This window comes from Gallus gallus, chromosome 1, assembly GCF_016699485.2.
Source record: "Gallus gallus isolate bGalGal1 chromosome 1, bGalGal1.mat.broiler.GRCg7b, whole genome shotgun sequence".
NCBI classification, from domain to species: domain Eukaryota; kingdom Metazoa; phylum Chordata; class Aves; order Galliformes; family Phasianidae; genus Gallus; species Gallus gallus.
Genome location: NC_052532.1, coordinates 166,114,394 through 166,127,881, shown reverse-complemented (window position 1 = coordinate 166,127,881; position 13,488 = coordinate 166,114,394). Strand labels below are relative to the sequence as shown.

Sequence of the window (13,488 nt, the reverse complement as noted above, 5' to 3'; positions counted from 1 at the left end):
ATCTCCGAGTAAAAAGCTTCAAGAGGAAGCTGATCAGTCAGCTCTGACAGAATGTGTCTTTCAAAATCGACGTTATTATTAACAAAATTAGTATGAAGGCAGCCACAAACTGCTGAGTGTTTCTATTGCAGTGACTCATTCATTATGCAGTGTTTTACACCGTGCGTTCATAACTAATCATTTTCATCTTCACAGCAACGGGGATCAAAACAAACCTGGGATAATATTTTTGCACCTCCAGCAGCAACACAAAGCCACCGTTTCAATTCCTGCACAACAATACTTCAGCTCCTTGTTATTGTCAGTGAGCATGAAGATCTTGAGGAGCAAATGTTATGAGAAATAGATACAGTTTCAGGTAAGTGAAATCCGTATAACCCAAATTAAAGAAAATTTAAAAAGACAAATGCTGCACAGAAGATCCGTGTATCCACTGCGTATTATCAAATTAAACCAGCTGCAGGTAACCACATACGTTGCAAAGAATGGAAGCGGAAGATGAATAAAATTGTAATTAAAATGGAAATGAAACAGCAGAGAAAGCACACACAGATGCAGGACAGGGAAGATATAAGAAATACTGCAACCAACCCGACTTCCCCCAGTACACTGATGATTATAACACAAATCTATTTCAGAAGAAAGAGTGCTCAGTGCACAAGTTTACTGAAGATAACTAATACTACTGAAATTAGCTCTGCTTTTCCACATACACGCTTGCAATGCCACTCTTAATTTCCTTGCAATACTTACTGCTTCACTGATTCCCTAGAACCATGTCTTCTACAACACCAAGGGTCTAGCCCAAGTCTGCTTGCCAGGAGTAACCTCACAGACCTGCTAAACACGAGATCTCCAGTAACGTGCTGTGGATCCTACGTCTCTCAAGGTTTTTATATGCCACTACCCTCAGTTATATTTATTACTCCCAACATAATCTAATATAGAAAGAATTCATCCGATTGGCTAAAGCGCACAGCTGGGCTGGGAGTGGAATGCTTCTATATAAAGCAATATTTTGAGCTTCCAGTTTTGGACGTTCCATGAGCACAAAACTTTGAAGGAAAAGAAAATTCCCATCCACAAGTAAATAAGAAGCTGCACTCAAAATATTTCAAGCTATTTAAGATATGTTTAAACATCTGCATTTCTTATCAGCACCCGTTGCTTTCAATCTGAAGAGCAATGGGAGGCTGCAGCAGTGCACGGCTCAAAGCACAGTGCAGCCACTCCTTCCACCCCTCCATGCCATACTGCCTCCCAAGAATACAGGGAAAACAGAGGGGCTAGAAGATAGGAGGCACAAAGAGGGAAATGCTCATCTTCCAGCACAATCTGTGTTCCCACAAAAGCGTCCTTGCATGGAATGGCCTCACTCCTACGGGTCAATTAAGGACTGAAATACGAAAAGCACAGGGATGCAGGCAGGAGCTCTGAATATAGAGATAGAGGCAGAAATAAAGGGAGTTGGATACAGCGGCACAGGAGGCCCGAGTGTGAAAAAAGTGTAACGAGATTTGGGGGAGAGTAAGCAAGAAAAACACACAAAGAAGCGCCAATACTGCAACTTTCACTAAGCCGAAGCCCCCTGCCTTACAAGGACACCTCATCAGTTGACACCCTGATTAGTCTACACACTCTAAAAACTTTTATTAACATCTTCCAACTCTTTTTTTTTAATCCTTTTGAGGTAGCAGCTCATTAAAGCAGCATTCTAATAAAGTGGAAGCTGTTGTTTATATTCCAGCAGAGCTGCACTTGCTTTGTTCTCATGAAATATGCCTGATCTACACATATCACCTACTTACTTATCTATGAAGTTAGCTAAAATGTTTAGGTGCTCATTACAAGAAGCATTTCTCCTGTTTTGCAAGCATCCTTTTGAAATGCTCATTATACAATATATCCAGTACTGTACAAGTTAGCTGAGCTCCTAAGCCCAGTCCAAATTCAATCCACCAAAAGACTCAGTGAATTAAAATACAATTCTATTTCCCATGCTATTTTGATTCATAGTTTCCATAAAGATATTAACACAATCAATCACAAAACACTTGACACTCCGTACTTCTACAGAGCAGTCTTAAACTGGTAGGACTGCCCTATCGAAAGTCATTTTCATGCAGTGGAAAAGGGCATGGGAAAGATTAGATCTGTGCAGCCTAGATTTGCCTTGAACAGCGAGTGAAATCATCAGCGGGAGCACTGAGAAAGTTATTTGTGAGTGAATTGTTCCTGTTACCCAAACACTGCTACCTTGTTCAGGTTTCTCATTTAACCTACTCTTTGAGGGTAATTAGTACGGCTTCTCACAGATGACCTAAATGCTAGCTGTGACTTGTAACTCCCTCCCTGCCAAGCCCCAGCACAATTGCCTCTTCGGGATCCCAGCAGCTCACTTCAACCTATCCAGATGAATTATGTACATTACAGTAGAAGAGAACTAGCATAACCAAGAATGGCTAATGCACAGAAGAAAACTGAATTACTGAGAAGATAGAGGCGAAAGAAAGAAGTAACACTCTACAGAAATCTCTGGCATCGACACCAAACTGCTCCATCGTTGCCCAAGGAGGTTGTGGATGCCCCATCCCTGGAGACATTCAAGGCCAGGCTGGATGTGGCTCTGGGCAGCCTGGTCTAGTGGCTGGCCACCCTGCACATCGAAGGGGGGTTGAAACTAGACAATTTTCGTGGTCCCTTTCAACCCAGGCCATTCTATGATTAGGCTCAGTGTTAGAAAATCCCACTGTACGGATATCACAGAGGCAAAGTAAAATCTGACCACATAACAGTGATGAAAAAAAGAAAAGGGACACACAAAAGATGAGGGGAAATGGGAGAAATGGTTCTGTAGAAGCATTCTTTCTTTCTGTTAATCCACAGATAAGATAGATTATATCAGTGAAACAAAGTGAAATTAATCCTATCTTACATGCTCCTCTTAGAGTTCATGAAGAAAAGGTTCAATATTTGCTATCTGAAGGCTGAATTTCCCTCTGTCTCCCCTGACAGCTATGTTTATTTCATATTTTTTTTGGTAAAACAGTTTAGTTGAACAAAGTGGTTTTTTAATCAATTTTTCATACTGCTTTTCCTACTTAATCTATTTTCACTTGAAAAAGCATTACGGTCACATTCAAACACGGTGGAACGTATTTCTGATGGCAGATATCATCTGTATTTACCTGCATCATGAAGAGGTTTCTTGAAGGTAAGGCACGACTAAAGGAATATCAATTCTGTAATGAGACACTAATACTTGAATTTATCAAATTGTGAGATTTAAAAGTACTGAGAGATTTCTTGAGATGTTGTATGAACACACCATGGGGATGATGTTAACCTGAATGGAAAGACACAGCTTGAAGATGATACGGATGTCAAAAAAGGTGCCTTTTCCTCAAAAAATAAATTGGTTTAGACTCTTCCAACGTAGTCTATAACACAACAGATGAAGATGGGCCCATTATAACCAGACACTATTCCAGATACATCTGCTGTACCTCAGCTTTGAAGTTTATTAGTTCATGACTTTATTAGAGAGGCCTAGGAGTAAGCAGGTAAATGGAACGTCGTTCATTAGCAGCTATGAACAGAATACACCCTAATTCAGTGTCGCAACATGCAAAGTGAATGGAATTAGGGAAAGCAATTTTAGATAATGAAATTTCAAATACTTTATATTGCATTAAGTTGCTTCCAGACTCCGTCAGACAAAAGACAGACAGACAGAATCAGTAACAGAGTTAATTATCCCTCTTTCAGATCTTTCTAGCACAATAGCCTGTTCTATTGATAAACTGATTCAACCAAACTAACACTGAGGTTTAAAACAAAGAAGTTTATTGAGCTGCTAACTTATGGCTGCATACAGGTTTCATTTTCAGAGAAAACTTACTACACTGGCTTTGATAAAACCGCTGCACCTAACAGTTGCAACGTGTGACAAACAAATGTGGTGCAACTGTTAAAAACATGCATCTTATTTTGAGATCATACATGAGGTTTTTATTTCCATCCACCCTCCACAACTATTGACATGTTCACTGGAAAAAAGTGCTCAGCGCTGCCAAGGTATATTGTTTATTGGCAGAGAGACCGAGCACTCAAATGAGTAGTTACATCAGGTATGCATTCAGCATAAACCAAACATCACTCACAGTGAGATGATGCAACAAAATTAAAACTAAAAAAGAAAAAAGAAAAAAAAAAGCTGTGAAAGAGAAGCGAGAGTGATGTTCCCAGCAACCCTGCAATGGGAGCAGGGCACTAAGGCAGGACACGGCAATAAAATACCAATTGTGAGCAGGCTGCTGCTCCTGGAGTCATTATTTTCTGACACTGTGGAAGGTTGGCTGACAGATGCCATTAACAGGTGCAGGGCTGCCGCAACAGATGCCAGCTGAGTCCTGCTGACACACTGTGGCAGGTGCTGCCCATCAATTCACCCCCCTCCCCTTGCTGGGGGCAAGGGAAGGTGACCCCTCCAGCCGTGCCACCTAGAACCAGCAAACAGAGCAAAACAGTGAGAGCAAACCCAGACAATGGGGCTGTACCCAAAAGCTGTTCTCTGGGCTCACCTTCCTGAGCTTGGCCTTCCTCTTCTTCCAGTTAAGCACGTGTATGCCAGGCAGCGGTAGGAGGAGGTGCCTGTGGATGCATAACCAGGACTGCCAGCACCTCACAAACCCCATGGTAAAGAACTGCTTCAGAAACTGAAAATAAGCTTGGAAACAGGATGGCAAGTTCCTACTCTGGCTCAATAAAATGTCTAATTCTACCAGCTTTGCTTGTAAAATCAAAGTTCTCTCAGAGGTAGTTGCACACATAGAATAGATGTGATCTTTATTGGTTGCTAAGGCTTTCCTCACTTCCTGCTTGTATAAAATTCTCTAACCCTGCATGAACTCCCCAGATTTTGCAGTTTGAAATCATTGCTTGCATTTTGCTCAGAACAAGCGCTCCCATTTACTCCATTCACCAAACCCAAAAGAAGCTGTTTCTGAGAAAGGATGAAAGTTTCAGAATTGGAATCACAAAGGTAGATCCCCTGAGGTCTCTCACTGAGAGCTTGGGAGTTCAAAACAGAACAGAAACCACCCTGACACCTTTCCCAGCAAGAGGCCATTTCATCTTCCTTTGGTAGAGCAGCTCAGGGCAGAGGGGACTTCTGTTTATTCCACTCCAAAACACATATACATTTGGCTACCGCTCATCATCCCAAAGGCTCCTAGCCTGCCTTTTGCATCCTTCACAAGCCATCAGACAAACTCGTTTTGTCCATCCACTTCTTCAGTGTAATGACTCTGTAACAGCCGCTCCAGACACGCTACTCTTGTTTTGGAGAATGCATTTCTTTCTAGAAGGAGATCCAAGTGGTCCTTAGGAGCTCCCAAGTCTGTCACAGCTGCTTCCTTTTGTCTGGAAACAGTGAAGTCTTTCATCTCAGCCTTCACGGCTATAAACTGAGGTTGTGTGGCGTGACAAAGCCATGAACCAGCCAGCCAGCCTCCATCCTCCTTCCCTTGATTTACACACAACAAAAGGCAACAAAGAGTTCCAACCCTACAGCTAACACTTTATGACAACAAATAATAATCTATACCACTGCTATCAGTAGCAAAAATTCAAAACTGCGAAGTGAATCATAAAATGTCCTGGGTTGGAAAGGACCTCAAAGATCATCTAGTTTTAACCTCTGACATAGGCAGGGTCACCAACCACTAGACCAGGCTGCCCAGAGCCACATCCAGCCTGGTCTTGAATGCCTCCAGGGATGTAAAACATCTATCAACAAGTGAAATATTTAACAACTGCATGCAAACTCTCCCTGGTTACCCCTGGAACTACCAAGTCCCTTCTTTGAACTCTTCCTTGCAGACTGGCAATTCCCAGGGCTTTCCTCAATTCAGCCTGCTCTGGGCTTCTAAAAACTGTCTGCTTCAATCTCCTTCCATCACTTCTATGGCTCCCCTGTTTTCCTTTCCAAAAGTAAAGGTGCGAAGACCCCTCTCTCCTCCTTCCAAGACAGCAGAAGACAGAAAATAGTAAGAAAGCTATCTCTTATCCCACTTCCCACATTTGTGTTTCTCTGAACAAAATCTACACAACTTGTAGAGTTAACTGTGAATAAATCAGTTTAAATACTTCTATCATCTGTTAGGGTCAGTGGGTTTTTTTTGTTTGTTTGTTGTTTTTTTTTTCCTACATTGAAACCTAGTAAGAAGTGAAGCTGGATGTTCTGGGAAGTCCAGAAATTACTCACAAGGTACGAAAACAGAGCACGAAGAAGAGGCGTTAACATGGATATTAACCCTCTCAAAGCAATAGGCCTCATACTTCTATTTTCACAGCCATCAAAACCTCAGCTCCTACGAAACTGCTGGGTTTTAGAAGCCTATACATTGGCAGGATGCATACATTGGCTTCATCCTTGAATTCAGACCCCTGTGCAAAAGAAAATAAAGTCACCTCGGCCCTTTTTTTCATGCTCTTACTTCAGCTATATTCCTAACAGAACGCCTTAAGTATCACCTGGTTTTCCAGAACATGCATTATTAATGACTCTAGTTTAGACACGTAAGTCACGTTGGATCTTCTGGGTGCTGAGTGCATCCAAAAGAGCTGCCCCATCTATTGCTTCAGTACCACTGTACCACTACATGCACCATTCGCTATGTTTGAAAACGGGCAGCACACTACTCAGGAGTAACTTCTTTCTTTCTGCTCACGAGGAGAACAGTTTTGTTGTGTTACAGAATTGAATTTCATAACAATATGCTACTCCTTACATCTCTGAATTTAAACACTTTAAATTACGTACTCGGTACAGATGTTAACACTGCAAATAAAAGGAACTTCCCAAGCACTTCACTTGTCAAACACTTGCACAATTCACACTGGTTGTAGCAGCTGACCATGAAACAAAGGCTCACTCACTCTTCTCTCAGTACACATGGATACATACATTTTAGTTTTGTTCTTTTGCCACTTTGATACTAAAGCACTTGGGAGAGTCCATTGTTTAATGGCTGAAGGGAAACCAGCTGGATTAAAACTGCACAGCTTTTTATTCCAGGCATTTCACCAGGAAGGTAAGAATTCATATCCTTCTGAAAACTAAAAGGAAGCGTGGACATTCCCAGTTGTTGTCATGGATACAGCTGCTGAGAAAAATGTCACTGTACCCCTGCAGATAAACGCATGTGCCAACTGCTTTGAATACGTGGTGGTAAAACCACTGCAGATGTTAAACATTCTCACATGGTGATCGGCTTCCTCTCAAAACATGCACTAAACACCAAGAAAAATAAGTTATTTTTAAGCATAAAGGTTATGGCACGAAGGAAGAAAAGGCTAGGCAGCTTGAAAAAAAAAAAATGTTGGCACTTTCATAGTTCATGATGTCATGGAGGAAAAAATATTATGGAACAATAGTAATGAGTAAAGGATCAAGTGTCAGCCCAACTTCGAGTTATCTGGGTTTTGTCAGCGCGTTATAACAGTATTGTTAACTACAATAACTACATTTCTTAGGTCAATGAACGATGTAAAAACCCAAACAAATAAAGAAAGCAACAAACACACATTGGAAAAATCTGAAACAGGGAAGCTCTGATCCCGATTAGACCACCTCACCGTGTAGGCATTTTTATTTGGACTAGGGCAGATCCAATCTCTTTCTGCTTTAGCTTTACGTAACTCTTCACTGGGAAAAAATGAAGGTGTTGAAAACATGAGACAGTTCTTCCTCATGCCATTTTCTGTATCCTCTAACCTAGGTCCTTATGGGAAGACAGCAACCAAGATTCTCCTGGAGTTCGAATGCATGCAGGTACAACACTGCTAGCCGTATTTCACTGCACCATTCAGGTGAGAAAAAGCAAACAATGTCCGTACAGAGAGCAGAAGCAAGGTTTTGGACTCTCCTTTACCAGAGGAAGCATACAACTCCCCCTCTCCTCTTACACAGCCCTTCAAACATCATGCTACTACATAAGCTCACAGAACTCGGCAGGCTGCTCCTAGGCTCACCATTACCATGAGCAGGTGAAGCAGTGAGGGCTGTTCCAGGTGCAGAGTGGTGAGTTTAGTGATGAGCCACACAGAGACAAAAAGGAAAAGAGAGAGAAGAGTTGCTCCCTCTGTGCAAAAAGGGATCTTCAGCAGAATGAAAGAAACCATCCCAAACTGAGGAGCTAATTCACCACAGTGCAAAGAACGAAGAAATAAGGAAGTAGGATTGAGCTCCCTGCCATAAATCTCTCCTCGTATTTTGGGACAGGCCTGAACAATACAATGCAGTGTTTTGCAGAGATATGTGAGCTATCGCTAAATGAAGTACATTGGAACTGGAAGCAAGATAACCACTGTAGCATGATGTAACACCCCAGCTAATTAGCTCCTTTGGGAACAAAGCAAAACATGGCTATGCTGGAACCAGAAGGCAAGCAAGCTCATTTGGGGCTGGTGAGGGCATCTCTATGCAGCACCACCATCTTCCAGACAGACATGTCATCAGTATAACAACTGAAAATAAAGCTGACACAGAAGGAAAAAAAACAAAAAAAAAGAAAGAAAGAAAGAAAACACCTCACAGGAAGAGGCATGTTGCATGTAGTTTTCTGATAAAGTACTTCTGAAGTACACACTGTGAAAAGGAAAGCTCAGAACATATAATTACACCCCAATATTTCTATTGTTTTTCCAAAGTACAAGAGGTCTCCCATGTTTGACACGTGGACAAGTAGAGCATAGACCCCACTTTAGCACAAATTCATGGAATTATAGAATCCTTAGAGTTGGAAGGGATCTTCAAAGGTCATCTAGTTGAACTCCCCTACAGTGCACAGAGACACCCACAGCTCTATCAGGTGCTCAGAGCCTGGTCCGGCCTGGCCTTGAATGTCTCCAGGGATGGGGAATCAACCACCTATCTGGGCAACCTGTGCCTCATCACCCTTATTGTAAGAAACTTCTTCCCTACATTCAGTCCAAATCTCCCCCCTTTTTTAGTTTGAAAATATTTCTCCTTGTCCTGTCACAACAGATCCTGCTAAAGTGTCTGTCCCCTTCCTTCTTACAGCCCTCCTTTTAGATACTGAAAGGCTGCTCTCAGGTCTCCCTGGAGCCTTCTCTTCTCCAGGATGAACAGCTCCACCTCTCAGCCTGTCTTTGTAGGAGACGTGTTCCATCCCTTGGATCGTTTTTGTGGCCCTCCTCTGGATGCACTCCAACATTTCTATGTCTCTCCTGTACTGAGGACTCCACATCTGGATGCAGTACTCCAGGTGAAGTCTTACCAGCACAGAGCAGGGGGGCAGGATCAACTCTCTCGCCCTGCTGGCCACGCTGCTTTTGATGCAGCCCAGGATTCCTATATGGAATATGCTTTCACAATAGGTAATTGTATGTAACCCAGCCAAGAATACAGCTGCTGACCGTTGTTCTGTCATATCAGATTGATACTATGGCCCAATACCCTGCCCCAAAGTCCACTGATACACTTAAGTCCTTTGAACCCATTCAGTCATTTTAGAAAACACACAAGAACAGAAAATGACTTAAACTGAAAGAGTTCATTTGTGGCCATTCCCCCCTTCTCTCCAGACCTCACAGACATGCCACGACAGCTCAGAAGTACACAGCTCAACTAAAGAGAAAACTAAAAGCCTTTCTAAACAAATGTTCAATCCATTCTCTAGTACCTGTCTCAGCCTAGGACTTGTAATTTTCTCCTCAGAAATTAAAATGTTTTCTGAAGAATCCCCAAGATCACTCTGGGAAGTGGTGCTGAGAGGGAGCAGAACATGGCCTGTCTAGCTTGACAGATAGGCTTTAAAATATAACATAATGTCACAGGTACCTTCATCAGCCTCACAGGTAACTACAGCAGGGGAATACCTATTTCAGAAGACACACATGCCTGTGAAATTAAAAGTTTATACATACAGAAGGGTTCCCAATACTGGTAACCACATCCCAGTCCTTTGTTCCCACTAGCCTACCCCACCTCCCCATCTGTCTAGCACCAAGAAAAAAAACTGTCCTGAAATTAGAACAGATTCTTATCCTCAGAAGACACAAAAGGCTTCGGAAATCATCATTTCACTCCATAAAAAGGGAACGCGTTGGCTGCATTTCTAAGAAGACAGCCAGTCATGTTTTTACTATTTAGGCTCAGATAACAGCAATTAAAAACACACTCTTAACTGAAATAACATCACAAATTCATGGGTAGGGACCCACCTGAGGAGAAGTAAGGCAAAAAATAAAAATAAAAATTCAGTGCCTCAGGAGCTACAGATTGTAGAAAAATGACGAGCACTTTCATAGGCTGAATATGCCCTCCAGGCAACATCTTCCCTTTTAAGATCCACCCACGGAATTAAGCTTGTCCCATCACCACCAAGTAGTCACGTACAAAAATCTGTGGGAGAAAAGCTGTTAAAAGCCACTACTACATGCAATAGTTGATATGGTGCTACAGATCTAATGCTCTCAGATTACCTTACTGACCAAGTTGCCCCATGGTAATTTTAGGGGCACGTGTGCAGCAGCAAGCACAATCTACAAGCATTTAAATCCTGTTTCTTGTTTGAACTGAGTGTGAACTGAGAAGGCAAGGTGTGTAGGAAGCACAGTGCACAAAGTACTAAGTCACACACACTCACACCTGCTCCAGTGTTACTCCATATTTCTTTATATCTGGCTCAGGTAGATGGAGTACTACACCTTCCTGACTGATGCAATGCACTCACTCTCCTCCACTGAGCTTCCACTCAAGCTTCTGTTGGCCATGATGACAGGGGAAGACACCCTAAAAGCTAAAAGAAAATAAATAAATAATCAATTCATCAGCAACATTATGTCTATGTTTAGGCCAAAAAAGAAAAAAAGAGAGACTATCAGGTCACTGAAAGAGACAGTCAAGTTAAGCATTTGCTGTGATGTGACAGTTCCAGGTGTCCAAGACATCACCCAAAATGCAGTTCCCAAGTTTGCATGCAAACAGCGAAGTATCTTCTACCCATGTTTTCATCTTGTGTCAGAAGGAAGCTGTCCCACACATTACACTGCATTTAAATCACACTGAGGAATCACGCTGCTTGCCCTCTCCATTCTCCATTCTCTACCACAGAAGCTTTCACAGGAATGCTGAGCGTATCCAACCTCATTGTCCAAATCCCAGGATGCTGACATTTCAAATGGTACTCTTCTCTATGCAACTTGTGAAAATAACAACAAAGACAAAAACCTCCCACCAACGCTCCGGCAGCCACTTGCCTGTGTGCAATGAACCCAGCCTAGGTTGCCAAGAGAGACTGCAATCAGGAACAGTACTTATTCCTGAATACTCTCAAATGGCCTTTCACCATATATTAACTCTAAGTAATAAAACATCAAGACTACATTCTTGTTTCAGTTTAGAATTAGTTTTTATAGCCAACATATAAAAGGCAGAAGTTGTAATAGACATGCTATGATGTTCTTAACTGGAGCAATATAAACAGTGTTTCTATAATGGGCACTACTCTGAACTTTGTCAGGGAACTGCCTGAACTTCAGACTTCACCCTGGCACTGCTCTTCTCAAATGTTAAACCTGAAAGAAACATCTGCAAAGAGAAAAACAGTCAAGCTACGCACAGTGCTTGATTATGTATACAATATATACACAGAGATACACATAGTTTGCTCTGAAAGTAATGCCTCCTATTTATTTCCATGGAAAATACAACAGGTACGAAGAGCATGATAACAGTATTTAATAGAGTGAACTCTCAGACATAAAACACTGTTTTTCAACACAGTCACCAGTGTTAGCTATGCATTTTCACCAACGAAGAACAAGAGCCTGCATGTCATACTCATCAAAACCTGCACTGATGGATGTTAGTGGATACAATTGTTTTTGGCATGGAGGAATTCAGTGTCACACCTTTGCTTCATCCACATTTCCATGTCAGATGCACTTCTGTCCGACTCTCCCTCTGCTGCCATCTGTCACACAGCAACAAAACGTAATGGGATACTGGCGGGAAGGTTCGACCTCTACTGCTGTACCACCGACATCTGCCTCTGACATCACGGGCCAACCATAATTAAATAAGAAGCATTACTTTTGGAGCAGTTCTCACACATATCGTAAACATTTTCATATAGAATCCACAGAAATTTTCACTATAAGCCCCACTTGCTACGGTAAAAATTAAGTGCAGATTCAGTCACGCTTCCAGTGTAACCTATTCTAGGGAACCTGCTTTAGCAAGGGGTTGGACTAGATGGTTCCATACAACCCCTACAGTTCTGCCATTCTATGATAAAGGAAAGAAAACCTCAGGCTATTATACAATTCAACAAGATACTGCTCAGAATTTTCAACCTCTCCATTAAAAAATTAAGGTAATTTTGCAATTAAAACAAAGGCCATCATTATATTCAGCACGATCAACAACTATTTTTTTTCTGTGGATATTATGTATTAGTTTTGTCATAGAGGTTAGTATAGTTCATTTTTCTATAAACTACATTGCATACCTCTCCAATGAAAGCAAACATAAATGTTTTTTCGTACACTACAAAATCATGCACACTAAGAATCAGAAGTTGAGTCTTGCTTAACACCTTGGGGAGAAGAGCTGACATTGGTATTCTTCCATAACCGTATGTCTTAGCATGACTGATTAGTGGTATTAACAACTCAAGACCCACAAAGTTTAAGTGGTTCAAGGTCAAGTATAAGGGAGGATCAAGTTGAGGCTCAAAGAGGAGACAGACAGCCTTGCTGCTAAACTACATATCAGAGATGTTTTATGTTATAGAACCACAGAATGTTTAGCAGAGAGAAAACACAAAGTATACCCAGGACACAAAAAGGGTCAGAAAGCCTACTGTCACCAAGGCTCCACACCAAGCATCTCTTTGCTGTCTCTGATGGGTCCTATTCTGTGTCACACTCGTGATCTCTGAGTCACCCTTCAGCACCTGCAAGAGGTGCACAGACACCTCTGTTGGTAGAACCGTGATATGAGAGGAACTGTAGAGATGATGCAGCATGAAACCAGCCACCCTCAGTGGCACTGTTCTGCCCCTTGGTCAAAACCTGGGTCATCCAAAGTGATGCAGAACAACAACATAGAAATAACTTCAGTTTTTGTCATTTCCTTTTGTCATAAAGCAGTTTAGTTCCCAGCTCCCAGGAGTGTCCACTCACATTTTAATTTGAATCAGTCTTATGGCAAATCAGCCAGCGCTAAAATAGCACTAAAATAGACAGAAATCTGTCCAGAGAGGTTTAGAGAGAGGAGAAAGGTTTTAGAACTTGACAGGACATTACATGATTCCATACCACTGATCTGCATTCACACACTTATCTGTAATGCAAACAGAAAGCTATTTAAAGCACTCCCAATTAGGTACGCTAAGTGTACTCTGGCACCTTACACAACAGACAGAACATCCCTCCTGTTTCATGCTATAAAGC

The 13,488-nt window shown here is 41.8% G+C and overlaps 1 protein-coding gene across 4 annotated transcripts in view; it reads right to left on the bottom strand.

Moving 5' to 3' along the window:
* The window catches only part of DGKH (diacylglycerol kinase eta), a 172,343-nt gene that overhangs the window by 141,684 nt on the left and 17,171 nt on the right, over window positions 1–13,488 (bottom strand). Inside the window, exon 1 of one of the 4 annotated variants that reach the window (XM_040657552.2) lies at window positions 754–886. The exons of the other annotated variants lie outside the window; for them this stretch is intronic. The gene's annotated coding sequence lies outside the window, so the exon portion shown is untranslated. Of the gene's footprint in view, window positions 1–753; window positions 887–13,488 lie in introns of those variants that run through there. 4 annotated transcript variants of the gene reach the window in all.